The sequence below is a fragment of the Chiloscyllium plagiosum genome, chromosome 8 (assembly GCF_004010195.1).
Source record: "Chiloscyllium plagiosum isolate BGI_BamShark_2017 chromosome 8, ASM401019v2, whole genome shotgun sequence".
NCBI classification, from domain to species: Eukaryota; Metazoa; Chordata; class Chondrichthyes; order Orectolobiformes; family Hemiscylliidae; genus Chiloscyllium; species Chiloscyllium plagiosum.
This window is the reverse complement of record NC_057717.1, coordinates 52,911,064-52,927,906: the sequence shown is the minus strand read 5'-3', so window position 1 is coordinate 52,927,906 and position 16,843 is coordinate 52,911,064.

Below are 16,843 nucleotides of genomic sequence, written 5' to 3'. Positions count from 1 at the left end.
TGTGTGTTGATGGTGCTCTCAGTTTAGATAGTGCTGTGAGCTGATACACTCCCTCTGTCCTTCCTAAACTGAATCCCTGATGATTTTCGTCCTCCATTACCACCTGTACAGAGGGGTGGGGAGACCAGCAGAGACTGACAGCGACAGAAAGCTCAGCAAGTCTGTCAGCATCTGTGGTCAGAAATGAAAGTTAATGTTTTGGATTGAGTACCCCTTCGTCAGAAACTCATGTCAGGGAGATAGTACATCACATTAACACCACAGAGACTGCCCCAGACTCGCCCCACACTGATACACACAGACCAACGCACACTAACACAGAGACATAGAGACACTCAGTCATAAACTGACACTAATACAGACATAGAGTGTCTGCCAGTATTTCTCTTGCTCCGGTAACTTTGTCAATATATCACTTGCTCTCTGGTATGTGTCAGATTTGTCAGTCTGTTCTTGGGGAGTGTGTGCATATTGCGCTTGTTCACACTAGTGAGTGAGTCAGTATTTATGTGTGGAGTGTGATTTTAGGGCAATTTCAATGCTTGCTTGTAAAGTGTGTAGAGGACAGTGTGGAATTCCAAAAGGGCAGTGACAAATTGGTGTAGTGTTCTGTTTTATGGCAGATGAGCATCAATGCAGAGCAGTGTGAGATGATGCACTTTTGTAGGAATAACATGGACAGACAATATAAAATATCTGTACCGTTATAAAAGGGCTGCAGGAGCACAGGTTCTGGATGTATAGGAGGACAGATTATTGAAAATGGCAGGATACGTGAGGAGAGCAGTAAATGTCACAGATTATTTTCAGTATCTGAGCTGTTTACAGGAGGAGGTATAGGAGGGAGCCTCCGTGCTCCCTTCCTGGGAGGTGGTGGTGATGATATGATGTGAGCCCACCTTCCTGCCCAATGAAACCGTGGGGATTCATTTTGTACAAGTTCGGCACAAAAGAGAGATGGCATCAGGGCTACGGCTTCTAAGTTCACAGATTATTTTCAGTATCTGAGCTGTTTACAGGAGGAGGTATAGGAGGGAGCCTCCGTGCTCCCTTCCTGGGAGGTGGTGGTGATGATGTGATGTGAGCCCACCTTCCTGCCCAATGAAACCGTGGGGATTCAATTTGTACAAGTTCGGCACAAAAGAGAGATGGCATCAGGGCTACGGCTTCTAAGTTGTGTCGGGGGGAAAAGAAGCTGCCAGTGGGTTTAAAGTGAGAATTTCCCTTCACTGAACATTGCTCCTTACTCGGTCGGTGGGACATGGATGTTTCAGAATCTCCACATGAGGCATCCCTGGTCCTCTCCGACTCGTACCAGGGTCCTCCCCATGTGGCGGGGGGGAGGATGAGGAAGCGGATATCGGGCACTCCACTACCCGGCTTGACCCTTTCTGTCCTATTCCAGGCTGTTACTCCTCGAATGGGACAAAGGGAGGGAGGGAAGGTTGCAGTGTGTAGCCCTGCTCTTAGTATTGGTTAGGTGTGATAGGGGAAATGGTGAGGTGTCAGGAGGGAGTCATTCCATAGTGTTATGGCCATGCTGTGTTATTAGTGTGGGTGGAAAAGTAGAGGGAAATTGTGTGTGAGAGAGAGAGGGAGAGAATGTGCATTAGTGAGAGTAGTGAGGCATGAGCCTAGTTCGGTGGTCGGTGCTATAACAAATATACAGTGAGTGTGAGGGAGCAGAAACAATACAGTGACCCTTATTCTGACAGAGCGGGGAAGTCTATTGATGCTCTTCCTGTATTTCTGGACATTTCCTCAGACCGCAGATACTGCACTGAGCTGTGTGGTGTGCTCGGACCATGCTCAGTGGGTCTGGTGGTGTGGTTCCCTCTGGGAAGAGAATGGTCCACCTCTGTACTAGCCCATCCACCAGGACTTCCAAACTCCTATCAAAAAACGGTGGTGTAATTGCCCCTTTTCTGCCATGCGCAGGGTAAAGGGTGCAAGGCAAATTCTAACTAAGAAAGCTCAACCGTGTGACCATTGGCCTTTTGAAGATGGAACCAGTGATAGGGTTCATGGAATAACCAGGGGCATCCGAGCGATGGTGAGTACCTCCAGCCATGATGGGTGGGAGAATCGGGCTGGTATTGAATAAGCGGGACAGCATGGGGTGGGGTGGGTAGATAATGAGGTGAGTTTGATACGATAGCACCAGGAAACCTGCTCAGCCTCGTACAGACAATCCCTCTGTCACACTCAATGAAAACGTCACTGAGACAAGTTATTGTTAGATTCAGCCCAGTGAGTCATAGATTCTGTTGAAACCACAAACAGTCACAAAGTTGCAGTTGCTTGTCCAATGCTCTCCATCACAGAGAAGGACATAAACTTGACCTATCCTTGGGAAATAAGGTAGGGCAGGAGATTGAGTTATCAGAGTGGAAGCACTTTGGAACAAGTAATCATAATTCTATTAGCTTTAAATCAGAGATGGAAAAGGATGAACTGGGTCTAAAAGATAATGGTTTAACTTGGAGGAATGCTAATTTGATGATATTAGGCAAGAACCTGGATGGGGTAAATGGACAAAGTCTTTTCCTTGGCGTCCGAGAATGCAGTACTAAAGGGTTTAGGTTTAGGGTGAGAGGGGAAAGATATAAAAGATACCTAAGGGACAATGTTTTCACACAGAGGGTGGTACGTGTATGGAATGAGCTGCCAGAGGAAGTGGTGGAGGCTGGTACAATTGCAACATTTAAGAGGCATTTGGATGGGTACATGAATAGGAAGGGTTTGGAGGGATATGGGCCGGATGCTGGCAGATGGGATTAGATTAGGTTGGGATATCTAGTCGGCATGGACGAGTTGGACCGAAGGGTCTGTTTCCAAGCTGTACATCTCTATGACTCTATGATTCTAACTTCCAAACTTGATTGGGATAGATATTCACAGATAAGGGGTCAGCTGAGAAGAGGGAAGCCTTCAACAATGAGATGTCAAGAGCCCAGAGACAATATGCCCCTGTTAGGGTGAAGGGTAAGGCAGGTAGGTGGAAGGAATGATGGAGGACTGGAGAAATTGATGGCCTGGTCACGTATAAGACGGAAGCATATGTCATGTAGAGATATCGGGAGTCGATATTTTTACAGTATTCATTCACGGGATGAGAGTATAATTGGTTTAGCCTGCATTTATTACCCATCACTAATTGCCCAGAGGGCAATTAACAGTTAATCATATTGTTGTGGGACTGGAGTCACATGTAACCTAGACCAGATAAGGTTGGCTGTTTGCTTCCTTTAAGGGCATCAGAGAACTAGTTGTTTTTTTCAAACAATCAAAAATAGATTATCATCGTCATCAACTTCTGAATTCCAGATTTAAAATGACTGTCGAGAAGAATCTATCGCCAGTAGGAGTACACTTAAAAGAGAAATCCGGAGACCATAAATGGGACATGAGATAGCTTTGACAAATAGGGTTAAGGAGATTTCAAAGGGACTGTACAAATACATTAAGGACGGAAGAGTAACTCGGGAGAGTTTTGGACCATTTAAAGATCACCAAGATGCCGATGTGCAGACTCCCAGGAGATGGAGCGATACTAAACAAGCACCAAAGAACATTGAACATAGAAGAATACAGCGCAGTACAGGCCCTTTGGCCCTCGATGTTGCGCCGATCCAAGCCCACCTAACCTATACTAACCCACTATCCTCCATATACCTATCCAATGCCCGCTTAAATGCCCATAAAGAGGGAGAGTCCACCACTGCTACTGGCAGGGCATTCCATGAACTTACGACTCGCTGAGTGAAGAACCTACCCCTAACTTCAGTCCTATATCTACCCCCCCTTAATTTAAAGCTATGCCCCCTTGTAATACCCGACTCCATACGCGGGAAAAGGTTCACACTGTCAACCCTATCTAACCCCCTAATCATCTTGTACACCTCAATCAAGTCACCCCTAAACCTTCTTTTCTCTCATGAAAACAGCCCCAAGTGTCTCAGTCTTTCCTCATACGATCTTCCTTCCATACCAGGCAACATCCTGGTAAACCTCCTCTGCACCCGTTCCAGTGCCTCCACGTCCTTCCTATAGTATGGCGACCAAAACTGCACACAATATTCCAGATGCGGCCGCACCAGAGTCTTATACAACTGCATCATGACCTCAGGACTCCGGAACTCAATTCCTCTACCAATAAAAGCCAGTACGCCATATGCCTTCCTCACCGCACTATTTACCTGGGTGGCAACTTTCAGAGATCTGTGTACATGGACACCAAGATCCCTCTGCTCATCCACACTACCAAGTATCCGACCATTAGCCCAGTACGCCATCTTTTTGTTATTCTTCCCAAAGTGAATCACCTCACACTTAGCTACATTGAATTCCATTTGCCACCTTTCTGCCCAGCTCTGCAGCTTCTCTATATCCTATCACCTTGCATCAGTATTTCCTGTGCAGAAGGATATGGAAGCAAAAGAACTTCGGAATAAACAGTGACATCTTGAAAAGAGTCTTGAAAACAGAGGAAGAGATGCTGAAGTTCTAAAGCCTGTAAAGATGGTAAATTCCTCAGGACCTGATCAGGCTTCCCCTAGAACTCTGCGGGAAGCTAGGGAAGGGATTTCTGGGCAGCACGCTGGGATATTTGTATCATTGATTGTCACAGGTGAGGTGCCAGAAGGTAGGAGGTTTGATAACGTAATGTCATTACTTTAAAAAATTTAAGAAGTATGGTAAGGAAAAGCCGGTGAGCCTGACGTCAGTGATGGGCAATTCGCTGGTGTGGATTATGAAGCACAAGGTTTGCATGTATTTTGAATGGAAAGGACTGATACGGGATAGTCAACGTAGATTTAAGCATAGGAAATCGTGTCTTACTAAATTGACTGAGATTTTTTGAAGAACTGACGAAGAGGATTCATTGAGGCAGGGGTGCACATTGCCGATATCGATTTCAGTAAGGCACAGTGGCACAGTGGTTAGCACTGCTGCCTCGCAGCGCCAGAGACCCGGGTTCAATTCCGTGCAGGTCAGGTGAATTGGCCATGCTAAATTGCCCGTAGTGTTAGGTAAGGGGTAAATGTAGGGGTATGGGTGGGTTACGCTTCGGCGGGTCGGTGTGGACTTGTTGGACCGAAGGGCCTGTTTCCACACTGTAAAGTAATCTAATCTAATCTAATTTAATTTGACAACTTTCTGCATGGTAGACTGGTTAACAATGTTAGTTCACATAGAATGCAGGGAAAACTAGCCATGTGGATACAAAATTGGCTCGAAGGTAGGAGATAGAGGATGGTGATGGAGGATTGCTTTTCGAACTGGAGGGTTGGAACCAGTGGTGTGCGACAAGTATCAGTGCTGGGTCCACTGTTTTTCATTACTTATATAGATCATTTGGATGTGAACACAGCAGCGATAGTTGATTAGTTTGCAAATGAGATCTTGATCAGGTGGGCTAATTGGCTGAGGAGCAGCGAATGGTGTTTAATCTAGATAAAGGTGAGGCACTGCATTTTGGAAATTCAAATCAGGTCATGATGTATACACTTAATGGTAAAGTCCTCGGGAGTGTTGCTGAACAATAAAAAGTCTTGGAGTGTAGGTTCAAAATTCCTTGAAGGTTGTGTTACAGTTCTACAGTTCTAAATGCAGAAGCCATTTGGTATGCTTGCCTTTATTGGTCAGTGCTTTGATTATATGAATTAGGAAACCATGTTGCTGATGTACAGCACATTAATTCGGTTCTTTTGGAGTATTGTATTCAATTCTTGTCTCCCTCCTCTCAGAAAGATATTGTGAAACTTGAAGGGAGTCAGAAAAGATTTACAAAGATGTTGCCAGGATTTGAGCTATAGAGAGAGGGTGAGTAGGTTGGGGTGATTTTTCATGGAGTATGAGAGGCATATACAGAGTGAATAGCCAGGAACTTTTTCGCAAAACTAGAGGGCATGGATATTAGGTGAGACCTAAGGACCAACTTTTTTTCTAATACAGAATGGTGCATGTGTGGAATGAGCTGTCAGTGGAGGTAGTGGAGGCTGTTATGATTACAACATTTAAAAGGCATTTGGATGGGTACATGAGGAGGAAGAGTTTACATTGTTATGGGCTAAATGCTGACAAATGGGACTAGATTAATTTGCGATATCCCATCGGCATGGACGAGTTAGACTGAAGGGTCTGTTTCTGTGCTGTACATCTCCGAGAGTCTATGATTCTGTTTGACCTCACACCAATATCCCATTTATTTACCATTGTAGGAAATACCAGTCTATTTTACTTGATGCTATCGAAATGTCTTCACTTCCGCATTTTGAAACCTGCGAACACATCCTTCCACAACACTGACTCTGAGCCTCTCTCCATCCGTCTATTTCCCAAATCCCTCCCATTTGTTGCTATTGAAACTGTTGGCATTTAAACTGAGCATCAGATTCCAACATTAAGCAGCTTAGAAACATTGTTCAAAAAACATAGCGTGTGTTTTATTTGACTTCCCGGTGTCTTGCCCTGTGCTCCATGTTGGATAGTGGAGTTTCAGCAGTTTTGATGCACACCTTTCTAACTTGATCTGTGACTATCAATTGAACGCCTCTCTCTACTGATCATGTAGTCAGTAACAAGAAATCCCTTCCACTGTTACTGATCCAGACCATGCTTCGCCCTAGCACTTGAGTGACATTTGACTTAATTTTAGTTTTGGAGCGTTAGTGGAAAAGCTGGGGACGGTTTCCTGGAGGCTGTGCTTTAAGCTGCTGTGGAAATTCAGGAAGGCCAGATGCTTTGGTGACCCACTCTGGATGAGTCATGGCGACTGTAGTGACAGCATCTGGGTCCGCGACATGACCATCAAAAGGAGCAGAGACTGCAGAAAGGGGAATCTCATCAAAATAGAATGAGGGAATCACAATCAGATCAGAGAATAACTGCCGCCTATCCCTGTGTCCCAGTCTCGAGGAGTTGACTGATGGCCTCCTGTTCCTGTGTCCCAGTCTCGAGCAGTTCAGTGATGGCCTCCTGTTCCTGCGTCCCAGTCTCGAGCAGTTGAATGACTGTCTCCTGTTCCTGTGTCCCAGTCTCCACCTGCTGCCCCGAGTAACAGGCTTCAATAGCTGTGTGCTCTCCTCCTGCTGCCGCTGAGTAACAGGCTCCAATAGCTGTGTGCTCACCTCCCGCGGCTGCTGATTAACAGATTCCAATAGCTGTGTGCTCTCCTCCTGATCCTCCTGAGTAACAGGCTCCAATATCTGTTTCCTGTCCTTCTGCTGCTCCTGAGTAACAGGCTTCAATATCTGTTTCCTGTCCTTCTGTTGCTGCTGAGTAACAGGCTCCAATATCTGTTTCCTGTCCTTGTGTTGCTGCTGAGTAACAGGCTCCAATATCTGTTTCGTTGCTGCTGAGTAACAGGCTCCAATATCTGTTTCCTGTCCTTCTGCTGCTGCTGAGTAACAGGCTCCAATAGCTGTGTGCTCTCCACCTGCTGCTCCTGAGTAACAGGCTCCAATATCTGTTTCCTGTCCTTCTGCTGCTCCTGAGTAACAGGCTCCAATGCTGTGTGCCCTCCTCCTGCTGCTCCTGAGTAACAGGCTCCAATAGCTATGTGCTCTCCACCTGCTGCTCCTGAATAACAGGCTCCAATACCTGTGTGCCCTCCTCCTGCTGCTCCTGGGTAACAGGCTCCAATAGCTGTGTGCTCACCCCTTGCATTTCCTGAGAACAATAGCAAACGTCAAGAGAATGATTCTAGATTTCTGAAAGGGTAGTCAAAATTTGCAAACGTTTTGCTTGAAGATTACCTTTGTGAATGTAAACAGTGGAAAACCAGTGAATCTTGTTTAGTTGGACTTTTAGGAATATTTTCAAGAGCTCATGCAGTAAGTTAACAGAGAAAAAATCAAAGTGTATTGGGAGAAACATACGCAAATTGAGCAAGGTAAAATTTAGGTTTGATTTTGTTTAAAGAGAATCAGTATGTAGGCGGTGTAGAGCTATATGCTCTCTCTCCATGGACTGACTCAGTGTGATATCTACCACGTGCTGGTTTCAGTACAGATTGAAGCTTCTACGTAATGTATTCCGACCAGAAGTAAAGACATTCTGCACGAGTTACACAGAGTGTTGGTGAGACTGCACCTGGAGTATTGTATACAGATGTCCTTTTGTAATTAAAATTTCTGACAGAACAGAGTTTATGCTCCTGTGATTGCATGGTGTGAACATGAATTGGTGGGTTTCTGAAGAGATTATTAACAAGAGTTATAAGTATGAACTGTCAAAGGAAAATGTAAGAGAAAACAAGTGCAACTTTGTTAATGTCTGAACCCAGAGAATAGAGCATTACAGCAGGGAAGTGACATAACTATGAAGTAAATACATTGCTTCTGTCTTCACAGAAGCAAACACACAAACAAGCCAAATCTTCCCAGAAAGACTGGGAAGCCTTACTCTCGAGAGATAAAGAATGAGATTAATAAATAATTGCATTGGGAGAAATTATTGGGACTTAAGGTATGGTTGCTCTCAGCATACAGATGGAAGGTAAGAAGATAAAATCCAATACCAGAGTACTGTGCTTAAACAAAGGAGACTACAATAGGATGAGGGAGGAGTTGGCTAATATTGGCTGGAAGCAAAGTCTTAAAGTTGGAACCGTTGATGAACACTGGCTGGCTTTCAATGCTATTTTTCCAAGTGTTCAGCAGCAGTATATAACGGGACAATGGAAGGACCGTAGGAAAAGGCTAATCTGTTGTGGATGTCTCAGGAAATAAGGGAAGCTATCAAATAACTGGTATAAATAATGACAAAGACCGCTGGGAATCTAAAAGATCTGGAAAAATATAAACGTCAAAAGAAAGCAACAAAAAAAGCTATCAAAAAACATAAGATAGATTATGAGAGTAAACTACCTCAGAATATAAAGACAGCTACCAAAAGATTCTACCATCATATAAAACTAATATAGTGGCTAAGGTAAGCAATTGCCCTTTCGAGGGTGAGAAGTGCGATTCAGTAATGGGGTATGAGGAAATGGCCGAGGATTTGAGCACATATTTTGTCGATCTTGTCTGTGAAATACATTAGTAACATGCCAGTAATTGTTAAAGCGATGAAGGTTGGTGAGGACCTGGAAACAATCATTCCCACGAAAGACATAGTGTTGAGCAAGCGAATGGAGCTAAAGGTAGATACGTTTCCTGGCTCTGATGGAATGCGTCACAATTTACTATCAGAGGTAGTGGGAGAAATAGTAAATGCATTTGTGGAAAATTTTCTAAATTCATTGGACTCTGGTGCAGTTCCAGCAGATTGGAAAACAGGAAATCAGACAGCACTGTTTAAAAAGAGATGTAGACAAAGGTGGGGAACTATAGACCAGTTAGCCATTAAGTGTAGTGGGGAAAATACTTCAATCTGTAATCAAGGAATAAATAGCAATGCATCTCGACAGGAATCGTCCCATTGGGCTGACAGAGCATCAGTTCATGAAAGGAAAAGCATGCTTAACTAACTAACTGAAAATCTATGAAGATATTATGACCACGGAGACCCAGTAGATGCGGTGTACTGAGATTTACAAAAGGCATTCGACACAGTGCCGCCAAAACAGCTGCTGCATAAGGTAAAAATGTGTGGCATTACGGGTAATGCATTAACATTTATAGAGGATTGGTTAACTATCAAGACTGAAACTTTATTGCTGGAACAGCACAGCAGGTCAGACAGCATCTAGGGAAAAGGAGATTCGACGTTTCGGGCACATGCCCTTCCTCAGGAATCAAGAACTATCAAGAAGCAATTAGTAGGAATAAATGAGTGTTTTTGTTCTGGTTTCTGATCATTGACTAGTGGTGTGCCTCAGGGATAAGTGCTAGGATTGAAATGATTCACAGCTTACATGGACGATTTGTAGCTGGACACCACGTGTAGTGTTTCAAAGATTGCAGATGGTACTAAAATGAGTGTCAGAGCAAAGTGTGCAGAGGAATGCGAAACTTTATGAAGGAACATAAACAGTTTAAGTGAGTGGGCAAAGGTCTGGCAGATGGAGAACAATTGTAATAAATGTGAAGTCATCCATTTTGATCGGAATACCAGTGAAAAGGAGGAGGTTATGTTGCAGCTGTACAAGGTGCTGGTAAGACCACACCTGGAGTATTGTGTGCAGTTTTGGTCTCCTCACATGAGAAATGATGTCCTGGCACTGCGGTGGATGCAGAGGAGGTTTACTAGGTTGATTCCGGAGTTGAAGGGATTCGCTGATGAGGAGAGTCGGAGTAGACTGGAATTATATATGTTGATTGGAGTTTGAAAGAATGAGGGAGGTTCTGATAGAAACATATATAATTATGAAGAAAATAGATCAGGTAGAAATAGAGAGGACGTTTTCAGTAGTAGGTGAAACTAGGACAAGAGGGCAAAGTCTCAAAATTAGGTAGAGCAGATTTAGAACTGAATTCAGAAGGAACGTCTTGATCAAGATGTTTGTGAATCGGTGGAATTCCCTGCTGAGTGAAATAGTTGAAGCTTTGCCATTGAACGTGTTTGAAGTTCAGATAGATAATTTTTTGAGCAGTAAAGGAACTAATGGTTATGGTGAGCGGACGGGCAAGTCGAGCTGAGGTCACGAAATGATCAGCCATGTTCTTATTAGTTTTCCTAGTTCTTATGTAATGGGTCAACATGAAATGGGAATCATATTTGAGAAACTGACTGGTCTATACATACGGTGAAGCAATGGATGCAGTGCATTTGGATTTTGAGAAAGATTTTGGTAAAAACTCTGGCCTTGTGTGCAAAGTCAAATGCTAAGGGTTGGGGCTAAAATATGAACATGGTTTTCGAATGGGAGAGCTGACAGAAAACAGTGAACAGGAATACAACATTCTGTTTTTAAGTGCAAGGATTTTTGGGCGTCACAGGGATCGGTGCTTTGCCTCCAGCTATTCCCAATACATTACAAACATTTGGTTGAGAGAATCAAATACAGTATAACCCAGTCTGTTGACGGCACTAAATGATGTTGGATAATGAGTGGGCGAGGAGTATATTAAAAAAAAGCTCCAAAGTGATTGAGACAAGTACAATGAATGGGCAAATACGTGACGGATGAAGAGCAATGGGGATGGATGTGACGGTGTGTATTTTGGTGGAAACAATAGAACAGCAACCTATAATTCGAAAATGGATTGGGCGAAACATTTTGATCTTTAAAGGGATTTATTCCTTTTTGGTTTCTTCTGCGCAGACGTCCATGGTCAGTTCAGGGCAGTGAGTTCTGATGCCAGAAGTCAATACTGGGAATGATATTGGCACACTAACCAGCGTACACAGACCCAACAAGTAGGTAGCTACAGCATTGAAAAGTTCGAGTCTTCCTGTACAACAGTCATGAAAGCAATATTGCAGAAATACAAATCAGGTAGGAAGGAAAAGGATGTGTTGACCATCATTTGAGGGGGATTTCAATACAAGAGTAAGGGTGTATTACTGCAATTGTACAGGCCCTTGGGGAGACGCCCATCTCGAACATTTTGCAGTATTGTGTGCAATGTTGGTCTCCTTACTTAATAAAGGACAAACCTGACATTGAGGGAGAGCAGTGAAGGATGACCAGACTGATCTCTGGGATGACACACTTGTTGAGGGAGCAGGGTTTGGGGCGACTGGATCTGTATTCCTTGGGCTTTAGGAAAATGAGTGGAGATCTCAATGAAATATTTAAAACACTGACAGGACGAGACAGATTGGAAGCAAGGATGATAATTCCCCTGGCTGGTTTGTCTAAAACAAGAGGTCACATTATTAGGTACAGGCAGGCCGCTCTGCACTGAAATGAGAGTGGTGCCCTCAGAGAGTGGTGACCCTGGGAAATTCTCTACCGCATCAGGCTGTGGAAGCCAAAACACGGGATATAAATAAAGATTTCTAGACACTAAAGGGATCAGGAGACAGCTGAGGTACGGCTGTCACAAGCTCAGAGATATTAGGAAGGAGGTCTCTGCCGGGTCAACAGGACTGTGTTTCCCATTCCCTTTTCCGATACTGAGCCTGTAGCTGGATGTTCTGTCGGTTTACCCTCCCAAACCTCGGAGCACATCAGTACAATTTAGTGTCTTGCTTGACCGGTTTAGAGACCATTGAACAGTTTATCACATGTCTGTGTGTCTAGAGTCACTTTTAGGCCAGGCCAGGAAAGCATAGAATTCACCAGAACAAAATTCACATCCATAAAATACATTGGGGAAGCAAATTGAAGTTTACAATCGACATTGATTTCAGGGTCATTGTTACTGGCACCATATTTCAAATCTCGATATTTTATTAGTTGTTTTTAACTTCTAACATCTGCCAGAGCATTAGCCTGGTCTAGATTAGTAATCCAGAGCCATTTCCACAACAGCACCACCTCCACATGGGGACCTATTGGAAACCACACTGAGCAGGTTGCTTCCATGCAGCTTGACAGATCTGTCAAAAATAACTCCCACCATTTCACGGTCGTGATGGCACTGAGGGGGCGATAATTTGTCAGATTGTAAGTATTCCCCCCTTAGAGGACTGGACATAGCTGAGCAATTTTCCACATTACCAGGGAGATGTCAGAGTTGGAGCTGGAATGAAACAGCTTCCCTAGGCACACGGACTGTTGTGCAGGACAAGCCTTAAGTCCTATTGCAGGAACGGCGTCAGGGCTCATTGCCTTTCTCGGATCGACTGTGTTCAGCTGTTTCTTCATGTCATGTACAGTGAATGAAATTAATCGAATACTGGCATGTGTGATTCTTTTGGCATCATGATGAGGGTGAAGTGGATCATCCACTCAACACTTCTGGTTGAGGATGGTGCAGATACTGCATCCTTGTCTTTTACATTACAGCGTACAGGGCTGTTCCCTTATTTAGGATGGAGATAGTTGTGAAGCACTCACCAACAGTGAGCTGTTTCATGGTCCATCGATATTTATGACTGAATGTGGCAGGACTGTTGGTCAGTTGGCCACGGGTGAATTGCACCCTGTCTTTCAGATGTCAGTTCTACCGTTTGGAAAGCATGCAGTCAATTGTGGTCGTTTCAGCGGGTTGCCATCAGGTTTAGGCACACATGGTTCTGAAACTGGCATGTTCACTCATACAGCACTGAAACATAGATTGGCTTGGTGGTAATGGCAGTCTAATGGATTATCCCACGTGAGAGCTGTAAAATGGCTTGCTGGAAAAGCGCAGCAGGTCAGGCATCATCAAAGAAGCAGGAGAATCGACGTTTCGGTCATATGCCTTTCTTCAGGAATGAGGACGTTGTGCCAAGCAGGTTAAGATAGAAGGTAGGGAGGAGGGACTTGGTGCAGGGGCGTTGGGAATGCGATAGGTGGAAGGAGGTTAAGGTGAGGATGATAGGCCGGAGAGGGGTTGGGGCGGAGAGGTCGGGAAGAAAATTGCAGGTGAAGATGGCGATGCTGAGTCCGAGGGTTGGGACTGAGATAAGTTGGGGGAGGGGAAATGAGGAAGTTGGAGACATCTGAGTTCATCTCTTGTGGTTGGAGGGTTCCTAGGCAGAAGATGAGGCACTCTTCTTCCAGGCTTCCTGTTGCCATGGTCTGGCGATGGAGGAGGCCAAGGACCTGCATGTCCTTGGCGGAGTGGGAGGGGTAGTTAAAGTGTTCAGCCACAGAGCGGTTGGGTTGGTTGGTGCGGGTGTCCCAGAGGTGTTCTCAGAAACGTTCCGCGGGTAGGTGACCCCAATGTAGAGGAGGCTATATCGGGTGCAGCGGATGCAATAAACGATGTGTGTGGAGGTGCAGGTGAATTTGTGACGGATATGGAAGGATCCCTTGGGGCCTTGGAGGGAAGTGAGGGGGGAGGTGTGGGCGCAAGTTTTGCATTTCTTGCGGTTGCAAGGGAAGGTTCCGGAAGTGAAGGCTGGGTTGGTGGGTGGTGTGGACCTGACGAGGAAGTCGCAGAGGAAGTGGTCTTTCTGGAACGCTGATAGGGGAGGGGAGGGAAATATATCGTTGGTGATGGGGTCTGTTTGGAGGTGGCGGAAATGACGGCGGATGATACGATGTATCTGGAGATTGATGGGGTGGTAGGTGAGGACCAGTGGGGTTCTGTCTTAGTGGCGATTGGAGTGGTGGGGTTCAATGGAGGAGGAGCAGGAAGTGGAGGAGATGCGATGGAGAGCATCGTCAACCACGTCTGAGAGGAAATTGCGGTCTTTGAAGAAGGAGGCCATCTGGGTTGTTCGGCATTGGATTTGGTCCTCCTGGGAGCAGACGTGGTGGAGGCTAAGGAATTGGGAATATGGGATGGCGTTTTTACAGTGGGAGGAGGTGTAATCTAAGTAGCTGTTGGAATCGGTCTATAGTAAATGTCCGTGTTGAGTCGGACGCCCGAGATGGAAGTGGAGAGGTCTAGGAAGGGAAGGGAGGAGTCTGAGACGGTCCAGGCAAATTTGGGGTCGGGGTGGAAGGTGTTAGTAAAGTGTATGAACTGTTCCAACTCCTCATGGGAGCACGAGGCAGCGTCGATACAGTCATCGATGTAGCAGATGCAAAGGTGGTGGGGTGGTGTCAGTGTCGCTGGGGAAGATGGACTGTTCCACATATCCCACGAAGAGGCAGGCACAGCTGGGGCCCATGCGGGTGCCCATGGCTACACCTTTGGTTTGGAGGAAGTGGGAGGATTGGAATGAGAAGTTGTTCAGAGTGAGGAACAGTTCAGTGAGTCGAAGGAGGGTGTCAATGGAAGGGTACTGGTTAGTACGGCGGGAAAGGAAGAAGCGGAGGGCTTTGAGGCATTTATGATGGGAATGGAGGTGTATAAGAACTGCAGGTCCATGGTGAAGATAAGGCTTTCGGGGCCGGGGAAGCGAAATTCACGGAGGAGGTGGAGGGTGTGGGTGGTGTCCCGAATGTAGGTGGAGAGTTCTTGTACTAAGGTGGACAGGACCGTGTCGAGGTATGCAGAGATGAGTTCTATGAGGTAGGAGTAGGCTGAGACAATGGGTCGGCTGGTGCAGTCACGTTTGTGGATTTTGGGCAGGAGGTAGAATCGGGCGGTGCGTGGTTGTGAGACGATGAGGTTGGAGGCGGTGGATGGGAGATCCCCTGAGGTGATGAGGTTATGTATGGTCTGGGAGGTGATGGTTTAGTGGTGGGAGGTGGGGTCATGGTCAAGGGGGCAGTAGGAAGTGGTGTGTTATCGATGTTTGTCCTGTATTGCTGGTCATTGCTACTGATCGCAGATCACCACTGAGCTGGGTGGTGAGTTCAGATCATGCTCGGTAGGTCTGGTGGTGTGGCCCACTCTGGGAAGAGATGTTTTAACTCATCCGCCACGTTATCTGTGATCCTGTTGACAAACCGTGGTGTAATTGACCCTTATCTGTTATGCTCTGGGTAAAACGTAAGTATGACAGCTCCAAACTGAGGAAAGCTCAATCGAATGCCTATTGTCCTTTTAAAGATGGCACCAGTGCCAGGGATAATAGAATATCCAGCGGCATCTGGGCGATGGTGGGTACCTTCAGCCAAAGTGGGTGGGAGAATCGGTTTAACATTGAATGAGAGTGACACCATGGGTTAGGGTCGGTAGTTAATGAGGTGAGTGCGATAAGATAGCACCAGGAAACTAGCTCGGCCTCGTGCAGAAAATCACCCTGTCACACTCAATGAAAATCACTCAAAGATAAATTATTGTTAGATTCAGACAGATGAGTTGAAGACTCTGCTGACCCCATTCACAGTGAAAGAGCTGCAGAACAAATCCTCATCCACAAATCTCCATCATCTGAACTTACACCTATATTCTGTTCACCATCATTCCTTTTAATACTGGATTATTTTACCTGATGCTATTGAAATGTCTATATCTCAGCATTCTGAAACCTGTGAGCACATCCTTCCATGATATTGTTGCTCATTCTCACCCTCTCTGTCTATTCCCAAAACCACTTTCATTTACAGTCATGCACCGAGACAGGCCCTTCAGCCAAAACTGGTCCATACCAACTAAAATGTCCGTCCACATTAACCCCAATTCCCTGCACTTGGTCCATATTCTTCTCTGCCTTTCCAATTCATATATTGTTCGAACAAAGTGCAACGAGATTTTGTGACATCAAGGAAGGCCTCAGGAAAGAGCTCGCTGAATCTACCATTCATCTCACCCTAGCAATCAGATTACACAGAAACAATTTGACTGGAGGTTATAAACAAGAAGTACAAGCAAACACTGGTGGGAGATATGTATGGAAGTCAATACTGCAGGGAAAAAATGTGTACGTTCAAAACAGAAAATTACATATTCAAGCGTTTGCAGGCAAACCCCGAGGGGTCTGGTACCATTTGAAGGAAGAAAGTCGAAAGTTTGGCCCTCGAATAGCACAGCAGGTTAGGGCACATCCAAGGAGCAGGAAATTCTATTTTTCAGTCATAAGCCCATCATCAGGAATTCACTTCAGAAATCACTTTTTCCTAATAATCTGTAGGAAGAGAGAGAGTCAACATATTTAATTTGGGAATTCTTCATCAGAACAGCTTTTGTTTTTGATCTCCAGTATATGCAGCTCTTTGTTTTATTTTAGATCAGCAATTATCTTGCATGCTGCAGTATTAATGGACAACTTGATTTGGGAAGAGGGGAAGGGGTGAGGACAAAGAGTAGGCAATGTGTCAGTCACAGCTTAAGGCCCTGTGGAGGTAAAGGAAAGCTTGTTGGAAGCACTGCACTGGAATTCGGCATCATTTGAACAGATGTAACAGATCCAGAGAAAGTGGGAGGATGCAGTTTCTCGCGCAGCTGGTCATTGAGTGTCACAGTGACTAGCAATACTGCCTCACAGCACCAATAACCTGGGTTCGATTCCACCCTTTGGTGAC